We start from the raw sequence: 19,684 nt of genomic DNA on the forward strand, positions 1-19,684 counted from the left end.
GGAGCACGTTGCTGTGTGCTGTACTGTACTGTGGCATTGGCTGTGCTCTGTATATAGTGACTGTGTCTATAGGGCACGCTGTTGTCTGCTGTGCTGTACTGTGGTATGGCTGTGCTCTGTATATAGTGACTGTATATAGGGGCACGCTGCTGTGTGCTGTGTTGTATGTTGGTATTGGCTGTGCACTGTATATATAGTGACTGCGTATATAGGGCACACTGCTGTGTGCTGTACTATGGTATAGCTGTGGTCTGTATGTAGTGACTGTGTATATAGGGACACGCTGCTGTGTGATGTACTGTGGTATGGCTGTGTTCTATATGTAGTGACTGTATATATGGGCCCGCTGCTGTGTGCTGTACTGTACTGTGGTATTGGCTGTGCTCTGTATATAGTGTCTGTATATAGGGGCACGCTGATGCGTGCTTTGCTGTACTGTGGTATTGGCTATGCTCTGTATATAGTGACTGTGTATATAGGGGAACGCTGCTTTGTGCTGTGCTATACTGTGGTAAGGCTGTGCTCTGTATATAGTGACTGTGTATATAGGGGCACACTGCTGTGTGCTGTGCTGTACTGTGGTATGGCTGTGCTCTGTATATAGTGACTGTGTATATAGGGGTACGCTGCTGTGTGCTGTACTGTGGTATGGCTGTGCTCTATATGTAGTGACTGTATATAGGGGCACGCTGATGCGTGCTGTGCTGTACTGTGGTATTGGCTGTGCTCTGTATATAGTGACTGTGTATATAGGGGCACGCTGATTTGTGCTGTGCTGTACTGTGGTAAGGCTGTGCTCTATATATAGTGACTGTGTATATAGAGGCACGCTGCTTTGTGCTGTGCTGTACTGTGGTAAGGCTGTGCTCTGTATATAGTGACTGTGTATATAGGGGCACGCTGCTGTGTGCTGTACTGTACTGTGGTATTGGCTGTGTTCTGTATATAGTGTCTGTATATAGGGGCACGCTGATGCGTGCTGTGCTTTACTGTGGTATTGGCTGTGCTCTGTATATAGTGACTGTGTATATAGGGGCACGCTGCTTTGTGCTGTGCTGTACTGTGGTAAGGCTGTGCTCTGTATATAGTGACTGTGTATATAGGGGCACACTGCTGTGTCCTGTACTGTACTGTGGTAGGGCTGTACTGTGTATATAGTGACTGTGTATATAGGGGCACTCTGCTGTGTGCTGTGCTGTACTGTGGTATGGCTGTGCTCTGTATATAGTGACTGTGTATAGGGGCACACTGCTGTGTGCTGTACTGTGGTATTGGCTGTGCTCTGTATATAGTGTCTGTGTTCATAGGGGCATGCTGCTGTGTGCTGTACTGTACTGTGGTATGGCTGTGCTGGCTGTGTATATAGTGACTGTGTATAGGGGCACACTGCTGTGTGCTGTACTGTGGTATGGCTGTGCTCTGTATATAGTGACTGTGTATATAGGGGTATGCTGCTGTGTGCTGTACTGTACTTTATGGTATTGGCTGTGCTCTGTATATAGTGTCTGTGTTCATAGGGGCATGCTGCTGTGTGCTGTACTTTACTGTGGTATGGCTGTGCTCTGTGTATATAGGGGCATGCTGCTGTGTGCTCTACTGTACTGTGGTATGGCTGTGCTTTGTATATCGTGACAGTGTATATAGGGGCATGCTGCTGTGTGCTGTACTGTACTGCACTGTGGTATGGCTGTGCTCTGTATATAGTGACTGTGTATATAGGGGCACTCTTTCACTGAGGTGGACTCTAGCTGTGCACACTCCCTCTGGACTTCATTATTGTGTGGGTCTCATACCACTGAGCCTATCACCTTTTTTTTCTGGAGAAAATCAAGCTCTTTTGCTTCTGTTGGAGTTTGCCTATCTGGTTATCTATGAGAAACTCTATCTGGATATATATTTTTGATTTGGAATGACATAGCTGTATCGGTCGCTCTGTTGCTGCTGATGAAGTTGCCCCTGATGAAGTCATGAGAATGACGAAACGCGTTGTGGTTTCCACCATCAACCCACCAGAGTTGTGCACACATTTGTGAACATCTTTTGAGCAATTCATCTACCCACCAGAAGTGGCATATTGTTGTAACACTTGTGTTTCTGTTTATTTGTTACACCTGATATAGCATGATTCATGTGAAATTTCATTCTTAATCCTTTTGTATTAAATACAATTATTTTATCTAAATTGCTGTGTTATTCAAGCGCCCTCTGAAACCCCCCATTCTTTCTCATTTCTATTTCATGGATCCTATCTAACAAAGGATCCCTCGGAGGTGCTGCTTCCAAAAACTCTGAGCGCAGAGAGGGGACCCCCATACCTTGTTATATATATAGCAAGGTAGGATAATCCAATAAGGGCACTCACCAAAATTATGAAGAATTTATTTCAGGTGCATTACCTGTCAGACAGTTGTAGGTCTACGTTTCGGCCACCAGGTGGCCTTTATCAAGGCAAGTCAGCATAGATGTCCTCACAGCACAAGAGTCAGGATATGTATATATATATATATATAGATATATATATATATCTATATATATATATATATATATATTGAGTAATTAGAGGCTGGGACACCATTGCAAAAATAGAAAAATAGTTTATGTAGTGAAAACAAGGGTATCCATTAACTTGCAGTGGAGTTTTTCAAGAAATACAGGTAATACTTATCAGCCATCACAAAAGCATCCAAAAAGGACATCAAAGATATCGAATCCACTGTGTCAGCCATGCTCAACAGCTGTTTCGGCGTGGGGGTGTTGCCATCGTCAGGAGCATACTTGACTGCAGGGCCGGCGACAGAGGGGGTCAAAGGGGACATGTGTGACGGGCCCCAGCGGTCTGAAGGGCCCCAGAGTCTGGCCACAGCCGGGGCCCATCTGTAAGCTGTGGGACCCCGTCTACTGTGCAGTGCAGTCTGACCGTGCTGTGCCGCCCCGTCCCGCCCCTACCGTGTGTGCAGCCGCCGGGTCTCTCCGGCTGCTGTGTCAGTAGTGTGTGTGTGGTCTCAGGTCTGGACTGGAGAGGAGAATAGCGTCTCTCTGACCGTCCGCGCGTACAGTGCAGCAGGCAGCAGCAGCCGCTCAGCACTTGGAGCATGAGTCGGCTCTCTCCTGTCTGTACTGCGCGTGAGAACCTTACTGCGCATGCGCGGCCCCATTGTGAAACCTGCTCTGCACTTTGACTAATGCTGTGGCTGTCTCCTGACCTTTCCCTTCTTGTCACAGCAGGAGGCAGAGCACGACGGGACAGTCGGAAAAGTCCCCAACTAAAGTCATAAAGGGCCCTCCTGGATCCGGACCTCGAAAGTGACTAAGGTGAGGAGGTCAAGGAGGGAAGGAGAGCTCATCTCTGCAGAGAGAGCCAGGCAGGGCCAACTTTACACATAGGCTTGATGGGCAGTGTCCCAAGGGCCCTACAATCCTAGGGACCCACTGCCCAGTCCAGGTCATAGGTTAAATCCGTGGCCTGCGAGTGGTGGAGTGGGCTACCCATGGCATGTACAGTGGGGCTGCCTGAAAGTTGTGCAGGGCAGGGCCCGCACTCATAGCTTGTTGCATGTGGCCTGTGACTCCCATGGGGACTTCAATGGGGCTGCTGCGCTGCTCATACCCTGCCAGTCTAGTGGCAGCAGAAGAGCGTCAGCAGGCCCTTAGTGAAGTTCCTGTCCGTGTCTCCCAAGTTGAGTGGCAGCAGCCCCCAGCTGTGTGCAGTCTGACGCCTGAAGCCACGCTGCAGAGCTCGACAACAGCCGCGTCTGCCCCCAAGCCTCCTTTTTTACTATGCGATGCCCGCGGGAGCGGGCATCGCATCGAACGGTGCTATTACACCGTCTTTGTCCACCTTTACCCTACTACTTGGTATGCAACACAAATTACCTCCATAAACATTTACTGTTAATTTTTATATATATATATTTATATTTTTTATATATTAATCTTGTTGCATGCATTGCCACTTTGTGTACCCATTTTGCACTTTTCAATCTTGTGTTGCATGCTTGCTTTTTACCCCATACTTTGCCATGTGTTATATTCATTAGCTACATCACTGAAGACTCCAGCGAATCATTACCGTCAACAAAGTAATATGTAGTTGGTGGTTAAAAACTTTAAGGAGAATTTTGATACACTGCCATGTGCTTTGTTGTTACAATGTTGTCAAGGAATTGTTAGGGGAGTAAGGAGGTGGCCATTGATGCATTGCTGTGTGCTTATGGTTTATTTTTGGCAAAACTCTGTGTGGAGTTTGATGTACTCACTAAATGCTGTATATCTAGAATGGCTTAATTAGCAGCCTTCATCCTTGGACTGTCATGTCATTCCCTAGCCAACACATAGCAGACCACTACCGCAATGGGTCTCACTTAATAAGAGTGATAGTGGTGCACTTAATGTTTTCCATACGCCCATCAAGCAATTACAGTATGTGTGTTTTGCATTGTTAATTGTACTAGACCATTGTCATATCACTACACACCTGCATCATCCATATCACTACACACCTGCGTCATCCATATCACTACATACCTGCGTCATTCATATCACTACACACCTGCATCATCCATATCACTACACACCTGCGTCATTCATATCACTACACACCTGCGTCATTCATATCACTACACATCTGTGTCACCCATATCACTACACACCTGCGTCACCCATATCACTACATACCTGCGTCATCCATATCACTACACACCTGCGTCATCCATATCACTACACACCTGCGTCATCCATATCACTACACACCTGCGTCATCCATATCACTACACACCTGCGTCATCCATATCACTACACACCTGCGTCACCCATATCACTACATACCTGCGTCATCCATATCACTACACACCTGCGTCATCCATATCACTACACACCTGCGTCATTCATATCACTACACACCTGCGTCACCCATATCACTACACTCCTGCGTCACCCATATCACTACATACCTGCGTCATCCATATCACTACACACCTGCGTCATCCATATCACTACACACCTGCGTCATCCATATCACTACACACCTGCGTCACCCATATCACTACACACCTGCGTCACCCATATCACTACACACCTGCGTCACCCATATCACTACACACCTGCGTCACCCATATCACTACACACCTGCGTCACCCATATCACTACACACCGGCGTCATTCATATCACTACACACCGGCGTCATTCATATCACTACACACCGGCGTCATTCATATCACTACACACCTGCGTCATTCATATCACTACACACCTGCGTCATTCATATCACTACACATCTGTGTCACCCATATCACTACACACCTGCGTCACCCATATCACTACATACCTGCGTCATCCATATCACTACACACCTGCGTCATCCATATCACTACACACCTGCGTCATCCATATCACTACACACCTGCGTCACCCATATCACTACACACCTGCGTCACCCATATCACTACACACCTGCGTCACCCATATCACTACACACCTGCGTCATCCATATGTGGTTGTGACTTTGCATGTACTGTTACACAGAGTAATTAGAAGATTGAGGGCCAGATGCACTAAGCTTCAAAAGTGATAAAATAGAGAGTGATAAACAGCCAGCCAATCAGCTCCTGCCTGCCCTGTCACAGACTGTGTTTGAAAAATGTCTGGCAGGAGATGATTGGCTGGCTGTTTATCACTCTCTATTTTATCACTTTTGAAGCTTAGTGCATCTAGCTCGAAAACTGAAATAGGCCGGAGATTATGGTGTGGGTGAGAGATGTTTTATATTGTAGCGAGTACGTCCTGAGAACGGGAAGACATCCTAGAGGATATTTGAATACTGCTTGTCATTTCGGTTGAATCCTCGAGTGACATATACGGAAAAGAGGAACGTTATTTATTTATAAGGGGCGCATATTTCCTTTAATATTACCTTCCCTCCTCTGTGGCGCTGAAAGTTGATTTATCCCAAACCCTTGTCTTTTTTAGCGAGTGCCAATAGATGATGGTAGACACGCCTGATTGGCGGTGTTAGCTACACCCATTGGACAGTGTTAGACATGCCCAATAGGTGGTGCTGGACACAACCCTTTGATGGTGCACCCCCTAATAAAATGTGCTGTGCAGGCCTATGGCCTCAAGCTTAGCGCCATGACTGCTAGGGAGCCCAGCCGCCACTCAGGAACAGATCACGGGAATCCCTGACATCCCCGGCTCTTTTCTAGTATTCCAGTGTTTATATTTGGCAATACATTTATTGGTAAATGCAGAAGAGGATTGTGTGGGTTTGGGATTACATTGGGGGGCCCCAGAAATATCAGTGTACAGGGCCCCAAGATTTTTGTTGCCGGCCCTGCTTGACTGAGACAAACAGCGCATATATATAGTGTCACTAAACAGCCTAATGAAATTGAAGCATGCTCACCTGTGCTGAACCAGCAGTCAGACATTACATCTAATCTCCCACAGCGTCCGGGCTGCCGGAAGTGACACGGCGCCACTTCCGGTATAAGCCGGTCAGTAGCGTCGGTCTCCACGGCAACCAAGACAGCGTTGCCAAGAGGTACACGACGCGGGGAAGCAGGATGACCCGCCCACCGCGTCTGTCACTAAGGCAACGGCTGACACAAAGAAACACCGCGCGAGCCAGCACAGACAACCCGGCAGAAGCCAGATCGCTCCGCTGATCACGCCAGGGCTCTAGGTCAGCTAACATTAGAGCGACATGTCGACTAGAGACCAGGGATAACCTGGAGTCCTGCCGCACATCAGCTCTACGGTGGGAGAAAAATAAATTACAAAATATGAAAGGGAGAGCTACAATGGAGACAGGCTGATAGGTCACATATACAATATGCGCGAGTGTCAATATAAAAGCATAATGTCTGAGTAATGACATTGATATGATAATCACATATATAGACAAAAAATATGCTCAACAAATATACAATAAGTATATAGAAAAAAGATCATGAAGAAAAAACATAAAAAAAGAAAACACATATTATATGAAGCAGTGCAAAGATAGTTCTTCATTCAGTCCCTGTGGTGCCATGCATCCCAGCTGATGGATCCAATAACATTCCTTCTGGAGTAGCAACTTGCCACGATCTCCTCCTCTTCTTAGCGGTGCTATATGGTCTAAAGGCAAAAAATGAAAGTCTTTAACCCCTTCCCGACATTTGACGTACATTTACGTCATGGTCGGGAAGTACTTCCCGACACATGGCATAAATGTACGTCATGGATTTAAACTGTCACTGCGTCTATAGACGCGGTGACAGTTTGGAGATGTCTGCTGTCCCTGACAGCAGACATCCCCCCTCGCCGCCCAGGGGGGGCAGGGGTGCCCCCCCCGGTCAGCGATCGCTGCGATTGGCTGTTCAAAAGTGAACAGCCAATTGCAGCGTTTTCTGTGTTACCGGCGGCTAAGCCGCTCGGTAACACAGAGATCGGTGGTGATCGGTGCTGTTAAGTACAGCACCGATCACCACCGAGCGGCAGCCCGCCCTTCCACCCACCCGGCAGCCCGCCCTCCCACCCGGCAGCCTCCCTCCCACCCAGCTCCCACCCAGCCAGCAGCCCCAGCAGCAGCCGCAGCGCCAGCCCCCCTCCCACCCCCCCGCCAGCAGCAGCATTTATTTGAACTACAGTATATGAACTTTTTATGAACTATATATATATATATATATATATATATATATATGTGTATATATATATATATATATATACACACAAAGCTGGTGAGCAAAATGGGGTCACATGTGGGGGGGTTCCACTGTATTGGTGCTTCGGGGGTCTTGCTAATGCGACATAGCACCCACCATTCATTCCACCACCAAAAATCACTCCTTCCCTTCTGAGTCCTGCCATGCACCCAAATGGTATTTTTGGGTCACATATGAGGCATTGCCGTACTCGGGAGAAATTGGGGCACATATTTTGGGGTGCTTTGTCTCCTTCATTCCTTGCGAAAATGAAAAATTTTGAGCCAGAACTGCATTTTTGTGTAAAAAATTACATTTTTTTACACAAAAATGCAGATCTGGCTCAAAATTTTTAATTTTCACAAGGAATAAAGGAGACAAAGCACCCCAAAATCTGTGCCCCAATTTCTCCCGAGTATGGCAATGCCTCACATGTGACCAAAAAATACCAGTTGGGTGCATGGCAGGACTCAGAAGGGAAGGAGTGATTTTTGGATTTTGCAGCACAGATTCTGGTTGAATGACCCCTGAAGCACCCATACAGTGGAACCCCCCCACAAGTGACCCCATTTTGCAAACTACACCCTTCAGGGAATTCATCAGGGGGTATAGTGTACATTTCAAACCCCCAGGGGTTTCACCAATTTTGATACAACTGAGCTGTGAAAATGAAAAATTAAATTTTTTCATTTTCACAGCCCAGTTGAATCAAAATTGGTGAAACCCCTGGGGGTTTGAAATGTACACTATACCCCTAAATGAATTCCCTGAAGGGTGTAGTTTGCAAAATGGGGTGACTTGTGGGGGAGGTTCCTAACTTTTAGCACTTATGGTGCCTAGAAACCTACATGGTGCCTAAAAAAAAATCTCATAAAAAGGAGGCTCCAAAATCAAGTAGGTGCTCCTTCTATTATGAAGCCTGTGGTTTGGTCAACGTGCACACTAGGGCCACATATAGGATATTTATGAAAACAAAAGAATTGGGGGAATCAATTTTTAGTCACATTTCTCTAGTAAAATCTACTGTATTCGTTAGAAAAATTTATTAAAATTGAAACTCAACAAGTCCCTCAAAGTCACATCAGAACTGAACTGGTCCCTAAAAAAATCAGTGTTTGAAATTTTCTTGAAAATTTGAGAATTTGCTATTCATATTTGAAGCCTCCTAGTGTCCAAAAAAATGAAAAGGAGGTTGAAATAATGGTTGCAACATAAAGTAGACATATGGTCTTTGTTAGTTATTAACTATTTTGAGTGGTATGTTTATTTGTCTCACAAGCAGAAAATGTGACATTTTGCAAATTGCAAAATTTTCCATTTTTTCACGACATTTTGGTATTTTTCACAAAAAAACACAGACTGTACCGACCCAAATTTACCACTAACTTGAAGTACAATGTGTCACGAGAAAACAATCTCAAAATCACTGGGATAAGTAAAAGCAAAAAAAAGTTATCCCCACTTAAGTGAAACATGTCAGATTTGAAAAAAAATGGCTCTGTCGGGAACGCAAAAACTGGCTGTGTCAGGAAGGGGTTAAATGTATGATTACTGGATACAAAATGCCTTGCAACAGGTGGTGTATTAGAGTCCACAACATTAAATGCTTTTTTGATGGAAGAACGGTGTAAATTGATTCTTTCTTTTAAAGTCCGTATAGTTTTTCCAATGTACACCATTGGACAAGAGCAAACAATCGCATAGACCACATATCTGCTGTCACAATCTAAGTAATGGTTAATAGCGTATTCCCTTCCTGTGACAGGGTCCATGAACTTAGAGCCGGTGATCATAAATTGACAGTTCACACACTTGGCGCACTTGTAGCTGCCACTTTTTGCAGAGAGCCATGTGACCTTTTTTGGTGGCTGGATATCGGACTTAGCAACAATGTCCTTAATACTACGGCTTTTTTTGTAACAAAATAGCGTTTTTTCTTTACAAAATTGTCCCATGGTATCATCTAGCTGCAAGATGTGCCAGTGCCTCAAAAAAATATCTTTAATCTTTCCAGAAGCAATGGAAAAGGTGGAAACAAAAGTTAGACGATCACAGTTCTATATATAGTTTCCTGGTGTTGCTCGGCACTCCGGACGATAAAGCCAGCTACCGTGGTGCCCTCAATCAGATAATATAGTCCAAAGTTCTAGTGTGTCTCCCAGGGGTCCCGGATAGAACAGAGAGCGGCACTCAAACGGATTTTGAGAAATCAAGGTTTAATTTTCAAGGTGGTAAAGGTGGCATCACATGGGCATCATCATCGACGTTTCAAGGCGGTGAGCCTTTTCATCAGGATGCGCTCACATGAATCACACACTACAGCACTATATGCACTTTGAGCGCATCCTGATGAAAAGGCTCACCGCCTTGAAACATCGGTGATGATGCCCATGTGATGCCACCTTTACCACCTTGAAAATTAAACCTTGATTTCTCAAAATCCGTTTGAGTGCCGCTCTCTGTTCTATCCGGGACCCCTGGGAGACACGCTAGAACTTTGGACTATATATATATATATATATATATATATATATATATATATATATATAGTAGATTTGCGGTGGGGCACTCGTGGCTATTCTCCATAAACTAGACAAGCCAGCTAGTATGCAGCAACGTTTCAATTTATTTATCAAATTTTATCAAATATTAAAATTTGATAAATAAATTGAAACGTTGCTGCATACTAGCTGGCTTGTCTAGTTTATGGAGTATAGCCACGAGTGCCCCACCGCAAATCTACTATATTTTTCTATGTGCTGGCACCGGCGCTGCTGCATTTGGTTATAGTGAGTGCCAAACCCGAGTTGGATATATATATATATATATATATATATATATATATATATATATATAGATAGATAGATAGATATAGATATTGCAGCTTTCTCCCATAGTTACATTGTTGTTGATATCTGCAGAAGCTGAGCTGGGTGCTGGAACCACCACCAGCAGCACTCTACTATATACTCCTATACATTACACAGTACCACTTCTGTATTCCTGTATAAATGGTGTAATTCTCAGTAAGTGCCACTGGAAGCTGCACAGTACCACTTCTGTAATGCTGTGTACTCCACCCGCCCCATTGTTACTCTGGCCTGGTAGTGATCATTGGAGCATTTTATCCTGAAGTGGTACTGTGCAATTGCCAGTGACAGATACAAGAATAACACCCACACTATTTAATATCAACTCCACGCTGACGTGGTAGTGGTGGTAAGAAAAGGTCAGGCGGACGCGTTCCGCTGCCAATCGCCACGTTTCGGGGTGGCGTGGATAGTTGGGGGGTGCGTCCATCACATTATGGGGGAAATTTACCAATATGAAAAACCGAGTTTTTCGTATTGGTATTTTCCCTACGGTTGCATACGACTGTTTAAGTCGTATGCAAACTCGTGTTCCGGAGGGTCAGTTACAAAGCAGTCAGATACGACTGCTTTGTAACCCTCCGATGGTGTAACAATTCGTATTAGCGGCCGTATATACGGCTGCTAATACAAATTATTTCTAGCAGTCTGCACGGATCAGTCAGATCCGTGCAGGCTGCAAGGTGTAAAAAAAAAAAAGAAAAATAAATAAATAAAAAAAAAAAAACGGCGTGGGGTCCCCCCCACAGCCTTAACCAGCACCAGCCTGAAGGAGCCGGGGCCGGAAATTAAAAATCAGGGAACCCGACAAATAGGGGTTCCCCGATTTTTAACAACCAGCCCCAGGCTCCAGGTCCGGGGCTGGTTCCCAAAATACGGGGGACAAAATGACTAGGGGTCCCCCGTATTTCAAGAACCAGTCCCAGGCACAACCAGCCAGCAGGGTAATGCCACAGCCGGGGGGAGACTTTTTATGCAAGTCCCCCCGGCCAAAGCATTCATCCCTGTGACCGGTCAGCCTGGCCAGGGGCCCTGGGGTAGTGGGGACCCCCCAATGAAGGGGTCCCCCCCCTCCAGGACTTACCTGACCAGGCTGAAGCCTGGTACTGTCCCCGATGCCCCTGGGCGGTGGGCATCGGGCTGATAAATGGTTTAAAAATAAGGATAAACTATTGTTTTTTACTGTGGCACTACAAGTGCCAGCAAGCTGGGACTTGGAGAACCACAAGTCCCAGCCTGCTGGGCATTAAAGGGCCCGCTGGCACTTGTAGTTCCACAGTTAAAAAAATAGTGCACAAAACACACTGACACACTTTTAAAATAAAACTTTTATACATACAAAGCCCTTACATACTAATACTTACCTATCTTCTTTCCGTAGGTATCCCTGGTCCTGTGTCGTCGTCTTCTGGTCCTGTGTCGTCTTCTGCCTCCATGTCGACCGTCGCTGTCGCCGTCCGGATCCGACGAAATCCATTTGGGAAGCTGTGGAAGGAAACCATACTCACCTGTCCCAGCGCGACGTAGTCCAGGTAAGTGTCTTGGCAAAAAAACAAACCGAACACCCCGAAACCAGCCGGACACGGAGACGCACGGTACTGTGTGTACATCGTGCGGCTCTGCCTCCCGAATGCCGCTATTGGCCGCCTTGCGGCCTAGCGGCTCCTGATTGGCCGCTAGGCCGCAAGGCGGCCAATAGCGGCATTCGGGAGGCGGAGCCGCACGATGTAAACAAACACCGTGCGGCTCCCTCTGTCCGGCTGGATTCGGGTGTTCGGTTTGTTTTTTTGCCAAGACACTTACCTGGACTACGTCGCGCTGGGACAGGTGAGTATGGTTTCCTTCCACAGCTTCCCAAATGGATTTCGTCAGATCCGGACGGCGACAGCGACGGTCGACATGGAGGCAGAAGATGACACAGGACCAGAAGACGACGACACAGGACCAGGGATACCTATGGAAAGAAGATAGGTAAGTATTAGTATGTGTGGGCTTTGTATGTATTAAAGTTTTATTTTAAAAGTGTGTCAGTGCGTTTTGTGCACTATTTTTTTAACTGTGGAACTACAAGTGCCAGCGGGCCCTTTAATGCCCAGCAGGCTGGGACTTGTGGTTCTCCAAGTCCCAGCTTGCTGGCACTTGTAGTGCCACAGTAAAAAACAATAGTTTATCCTTATTTTTACACCATTTATCAGCCCGATGCCCACCGCCCAGGGGCATCGGGGACAGTACCAGGCTTCAGCCTGGTCAGGTAAGTCCTGGAGGGGGGGGGACCCCTTCATTGGGGGGGTCCCCACTCCCCCAGGGCCCCTGGCCAGGCTGACCGGTCACAGGGATGAATGCTTTGACCGGGGGGACTTGCATAAAAAGTCTCCCCCCGGCTGTGGCATTACCCTGCTGGCTGGTTGTGCCTGGGACTGGTTCTTGAAATACGGGGGACCCCTAGTCATTTTGTCCCCCGTATTTTGGGAACCAGCCCCGGACCTGGAGCCTGGGGCTGGTTGTTAAAAATCGGGGAGCCCCTATTTGTCGGGTTCCCTGATTTTTAATTACCGGCCCCGGCTCCTTCAGCCTGGTGCTGGTTATGGCTGTGGTGGGGACCCCACGCCGTTTTTTTTATTTATTTATTTATTTTTCTATTTTTTTACACTGCAGCCTGCACGGATCTGACTGATCCGTGCAGGCTAAAACGCAAATAGAACAGGAAAATGGTGTTCTATTTTCCTGTCGTATTTGCGTGGGTGTTTCACACCACTTAGCAGCCGTATTGTCAGTACGGCAGCTTAGTAAATCAGGAATCACCATTCTTTTGAATGGTGATTTCAGTCGTATCCTATCGATGGTGTAGGACATTCGTATTTGTAAATACAAATACGAATGTTCCATCTTTAGGACTACGAATTGTTGTATTTTTGGGATTGTAAATCCCGAAAATACAAATTCGTAAAAAAAAAAAAGGTGTATTTCTGCCTACGAATACACCTTTTTTCTACGAATCCATTTTGGTAAATTTCCCCCTATATATCATAATACATGGATGGTACATTATATGGCATAAAACCCTTTACAATTGGATCCAATATTTTATCGGATGCCATGGCACCCAATATTGTACAATAAATTCACTAACATACAACCCTATGGAAAAATCGCATCCGATGTTTTGCATGCATCCGCCTGACCTTTTCTTACCACCACTACCACGTCAGCGTGGAGTTGATATTATATAGTGTGGCAAGCGCAGCGTGGGGACGCGTATTACGTTACAAGTATTTCGCAGCCCCTCGCGGGGCACACTGCGCTCGCCACGCTTCGGGCTCGGTGGATCGCTGCGCTCGCCACACTATATGAAATTGACTCCACGTCGACGTGGTAGTGGGGGTGGCATGGATAGTGGGGGGGGGGGGCGTCCATCACATTATATGTCATAATACATGGATAGTACATTATATGGCATAAAACCCTATACAAACGGATCCAATATTTTATCGGATGCCATGGCACCCGATATTGTACAGTAAATTCACTAACATACAACCCTATGCAAAAATCGCATTGCATCCGATGTTTCGCATGCAAAACATCGGATGCAAAACATCGGATGCGATTATCAGATGCCATGGCACCCGATATTGTACAGTAAATTCACTAACATACAACCCTATGGAAAAATCGCATCGTATCCGATGTTTTGCATGCAAAACATCGGATGCAAAACATCGGTGCGATGCAATTATCGGATGCCATGGAACCCGATATTGTATAGTAAAATCAGTTACATACAACCATATGGAAAAATCGCATCACATCCGATGTTTCGCATGCAAAACATCGTATGCGATTATTGGATGCCATGGCACCCGATATTGTATAGTAAAGTCACTAATATAGAACCCTATGGAAAATTTGCATCGCACCTGAAACATCGGATGCGATGCGATTATCGGATGCGATGGCACCCAATATTGTATAGCAAATTCACTAACATAGAACCCTATGGAAAAATCGCATCGCATGCAAAACATCGGATGCGATGCGATTTGCCTACGCAGAATAGCCCACTAAGCTATTTGCTTAGTGGGTGTTCAACTAACATTTAAGTACCGAGAATAATATTATTTATTAAATAATAATTAAGGAACAATGTTATCTTTTTTACTAATGGGGCAATAAAAGTCTTTATGATGGGAGCAACAATTAATATTTTATTATGTGACCGCCATTTATATATTGGTAATATAATAATGATTGCCCACATTAGTAATCAATAAAAAGTGCCCCATTATCTAATAAAGTATTGCTACCTTTGATTATATATTTATTTTTCCTCCAGCCAATATATTTATTAAATAATATTGCCCAAATGGTATAAATAATAATGTTTGTTGTTTCCTTAGCAGCATATAATTGCGCACAAAAAAGGGGGTGGGGTCACAGCTCATAGGGGCGGGTTCACGGCTCATGGGGTAGTCTTGGGTCTACGCCCTCATAGTAAATGTATTGTACCTATTTTTGTGCTGCTTTTGCCAATTGTAAAACTGCTACACATATCCCAATGTTTTATCATTATAAAGAGGCAGCTGGATGACGGTGTTATGTTATAGTTAGAAGTCACTGAGATATATACAGTAATACCCACTAACACTAACTAACTACTGCATAGCGGCCATCTTGTCCCATGACATCATTATGACATCACAAATGCTCTGACAGAGGACTTTCTAACGGCATCAGGAGAGGAAGCAGATATTTTCTCTTGTGCTTCTGCTCTAATTTTTTGGCCGTTACCTATATAATACAGCTGATAATATGGGCTGCTTGTGCAGTAAACTGTGCATCCCTGCACCCAGCAGGAAGGTAAGTGCGCCGTTATATTTATGGGTTGTACTTTGTACATACAGAGATTATCATAGGCAGCCATAGGGGGAGCTCAGCCGATATTGGGAGTTTCTGGGCAGATATGGTGGTGATTTGTCCAGTTCTGTAGCCTAAATACGGGGGGATAGGTATATTGTATTGTCATACAATCATATAGGGACACATAGTGGTATGGGGGTACAGTGCATACGGGTGTCTCAGTAACATGGGCACAGACTCATTTACCTGAACAATGGGGATTTATTACGCTCCCCCTGGTCCTCCCCAGCACAGGGCCTGAGATGTAATACTTACACCATTATGTACATCTCCTATACCCTCCCCTGCACTATTCCCAGGCAGCAGTGTCTTATAATGTGGGCATGTTGTGTAGTAACACTCACATTTCACCATTAGCCTCACATGCTCTCACATTATCAGTACTGAAGTGTCCATCTCCCCCCCCCCCCCCCTCCCCTTGCTGGACTTTGTGGTTCTGCAGCACTTCTACTGCTGTCGTACATGTAGGTTACCCCTGGAGACCCCCTCTCACCTATTTGGCTCCCTGCAGTGTGCGCCTTTCTCCTGCCGGTAGCTGCCTCCTGCCCATTTTCCTCCTGCCTGACTCTAACTGCCACTAACGGCGCATGCCACTTGGTGACCAGTGTTGCCAGATCATCATTTTAATAAGAGCATATATAATTACACAGGTCCCAGGTGTCAGAGATCATGCCAACTGTCATTATGTCCAATGAGTAGTCAAGTTTAGACCCAGAACCTGTGTTAAAAAGATCTTGACTGCTCATTGGATGTAATGACAGTTGGTATGAACTCTAACCCCTGGGACCTGTGTAATTCATATGTGCGCTTATTAAAGGGATGATCTGGCACCCCTGCTGGTGATTCTCATACCAGGGGAAACGCAGGATGTAAGAGGGGGTTTCTCCCAACATGATCCATTCCAGGAGGGACACAATGCTCTGCTCCTGCTCTTCCCTCTGATATTATAATTGCCGTCACCTAGTTACTTGTTAAGAAAGGTGATAGCAATTTTGAAATAAGTAGGCATGGCCGACAACCATCGATGATTCATAGTCATTGATGGTTTCTGGCTGATGTTGAATAAAACATTTTTGCCATCAATGGGGGAGAATCCGATGTTTGCCTTCATCGATGGTGCAACATAACACCTGTGATGCCCTGCCCCTGGAACTGATTGGCATATGAGCCAGTCTGTCACATAAAAGGGATGACCATCGGTTGGTTAAACCACAATTACATACTGTAGATGGCTACCGTTGATGACTACATGCAATATCATCATCGATGGCAACCACACTGATGGTCATCCCTAATTAAGAGAGAAGTCCAACAAAACTAGAAAAGAGCATTTTGTCCATTCTGGAGTAAGTCAAGTTGTAAGGTATGTAATATATATATATGTGGATGTTTCGGTGCTGCGAGCTGGTACTCTAGTCGATAAGGCAGACACCAGTTAATGTTAAACAGACACACTAGCTCATATGCCAATCAGTTCCAGGGACAACGCATTGCAGGTGTTATGTTGCACCATCGATCTTAATCTCCCCCCATTGATTGCAATATATATATATATATATATATATATATATATCTTCTTCTTCTTCTATATATATATATATATATATATATATATATATATATATATATATTTATATATACACTAGGTGATTCATCGTGCCTTACGGGCGCTCTTTACACTGGTGTAGGGGGCTCCACCCCCTTACCATGTGAACGCCTTTATTGTGTGGGTGAGGGTTGGGTGCAAGGGTGCCATGGGTGGGGGAAGGTGCATGGGGGTGGTGTGGGTGGGGGAATAAGGGTATAGAGAATGTGGGGTATTTATTATGTAGTTGTTGGAAGGACAGTATGTTGTGGCTACTATTTTTAAAGCATGTGAAATTAATACCCCTTGTACACCACCGCAAAAACCCGGTGGATCACCCCATGTCCCTTTACACAGGATTTCTACCCAGGTCCTGACCTGGGTAGAACATGGCTAGGACCTGTGTAGAGGGCAGTGTAAACTGGTACACCGTGTCATCCAACCCGACTCCCATTTACATCAATGGGGGTGTCCAACCCGCGGATCTACAGGTTGGAGGGGGCACACACAGCCTCCGCTGCTGTCTGCTGTACTCTGCAGACATCAGCGGCGGCAGCAGCGGAGGAGGTGAATGGATGCCTGTGTGCAGCATCCATTCACCTCACGGATGACGGATGAGGGGGGGTGCATGGGGGCAGCCCAGCAGCTTACCTTGGTGCTAGGCGCTTGGAGATGATGTCATCTCCAAGCGCCCCCTCCGTCTACACTGCGAGTAGGCACCGCAGTGTAAATGTGGTAAATCCCAGATCCTACCCTGCTTGGATCCTTCGTCCAAATTCTGGGTTGGATACGGGATTTTTGGTGTAAAAGGGGTCTTAACGAAGACCCTCTTTATCCCAAGTCATGGACCAAGAGGCGTGTTGCATAGTTGGGGTACTTGAGACTGCATTATGGTGAAGGGTCAGTGTTGGCGGATTAACCCTGGCCACAGGGATAATGAGGGATGGCCATAGATGATTGAAAATCATCGATGGTTTATGGCCAATGTTGAATATTTTTGCCATGGATGGGGGAGTAACAGATGGTTTCACTCCATCAATAGCACAGGCAAACCGATGCTTTGCTTTTTAATTTTAATTTTAAAGTGTCAGGACACAGAGCATAGCCCCATCCCCATGTTTGGATTGGCCCACAGGCCAAGCAGTAAAAACAATGGATGACCATCGATAGGTAAAAACCTTGATCGTCATCCATTGAAGAGTTTAGCACTATTGATGGCCAGTTGAACTATTGCCATCGATGGAAACCATCGATGGCAATGGCAACGATGGCCATCGCTAATGGAAGCCACGGCGCTGAAAGGGTTTATGGGACAAAGGGCGCTTGGTGGCCAAATTCAAAAGTGTCTTAGGTGTCGCTGGGCGTCGAGTGTTTAAGCTGAAATAACTGTTTATTTTGTAATGTGCATAGGCGCTGCGCCCCCCCCCCCCCCCTTCTGTGACCATGGCACCCCTCAGGTGTAACCCCCGGTCCTGTGAGAGTAAAGGGGAATGTGGCGTGGCCTAGCGGTGAGCTTGGAGCCGCTGCAGGTGGGATATCGTCCTGGTGTGCAAAGCTCTGGGCGCTACAGAAGCCACTGGTTAGAAATCATTGATTGTTAATGGCCAATGTCTAATAGTTTTGCCATCGATTGGGGAGAACCAGATGGTTTCCCACCATTGATGTCCAGCTTAAATTAATAGTTTCGTTTTTGCTTTTTCCCCAAGGTGCCGGGACACGGAGCAAAGCCCCACGCCCACAGACCAATCAAAGAAAATAGATGACCATCGATATGTAAAACATTGATGGTCATCAAATTAACATTTCTACACTATCGATGGCCAGTTGCACTTCTGCCATCGATATCAACCATCGATGGCAAAGGCAGCAATGGCCATCCCTAGGAAACTGGCTGTGTGCTGCCATTTGGAGTCTGCCACCCCCCGACAATTGTGCGGCGCCCAGGGGGAGATTACACAGGCGGCTTCGGATCACATGAAGTGCCTGTAGCAAGGTGCAACCCCCCCTGTGCGCTGGAGAAGGGGGGCACCAACCTGGGCTTCTGTACGCTGCAGCCCCGGACTGTTGTCGGTGGCTGCAGCGAGACAGCAGAAGTGTAGCCTTGGCGGCGCCGCATAAGCTCTGGCCATCGGGGCAGGGGGAAGAGGAGAAAGCTGTACGCAGCATAGACCCCTGCCTGGGCTGCGGCAATGCAGAGGGAGCAGAGCCGGCCACTGGGAGCCCAGAAGAGCTAGCTCCCAGTGGGACAAGAGCGGCTGCATTATTCCCCTGCGCACTGAGCTGTGCTGGGGGTGCGGAGATGTTGCCGGGAGATTTGCGGGGGGAGTGCAGCCATAGATGCTCCCAGGAGCTGGGAGGGGGTGCAGGGGGACATGCTGGCGGGAGATCACGGAGATTCAGGGAGGAGGGAGACTGTCAGGTGGGCGACGATAAGGCAGATGAGCAGGAGCAATGCGAGCATCCACAATGGCTGCTCAGGTTTATGTTCCTGAGGAGAAATTGGGGAGGGGCGATCTGCACTAATAGGCTATTAGAACGGGACCGGTGTGTGTATAACGCTGGGAGGGGGGCGGAGGGTGTAACTCCTCCCAGCATTATACACACAGTGATTGACAGATCTGGTTAAATA

At 46.3% G+C, this 19,684-nt stretch overlaps 1 long non-coding RNA gene across 1 annotated transcript in view; it reads right to left on the bottom strand.

Annotated features, from left to right (window-relative positions):
* The window catches only part of LOC146059121 (uncharacterized), a 31,203-nt gene extending 15,035 nt beyond the window's left edge, over positions 1–16,168 (bottom strand). Inside the window, exon 1 of the long non-coding RNA XR_014470159.1 lies at positions 15,964–16,168. This is a non-coding gene — a long non-coding RNA (uncharacterized LOC146059121). The remainder of the gene's footprint in view (positions 1–15,963) is intronic.
* Positions 16,169–19,684: the final 3,516 nt, after the last annotated feature.

Source organism: Crinia signifera, chromosome 2, assembly GCF_055691185.1.
Source record: "Crinia signifera chromosome 2, ASM5569118v1, whole genome shotgun sequence".
NCBI lineage: Eukaryota > Metazoa > Chordata > Amphibia > Anura > Myobatrachidae > Crinia > Crinia signifera.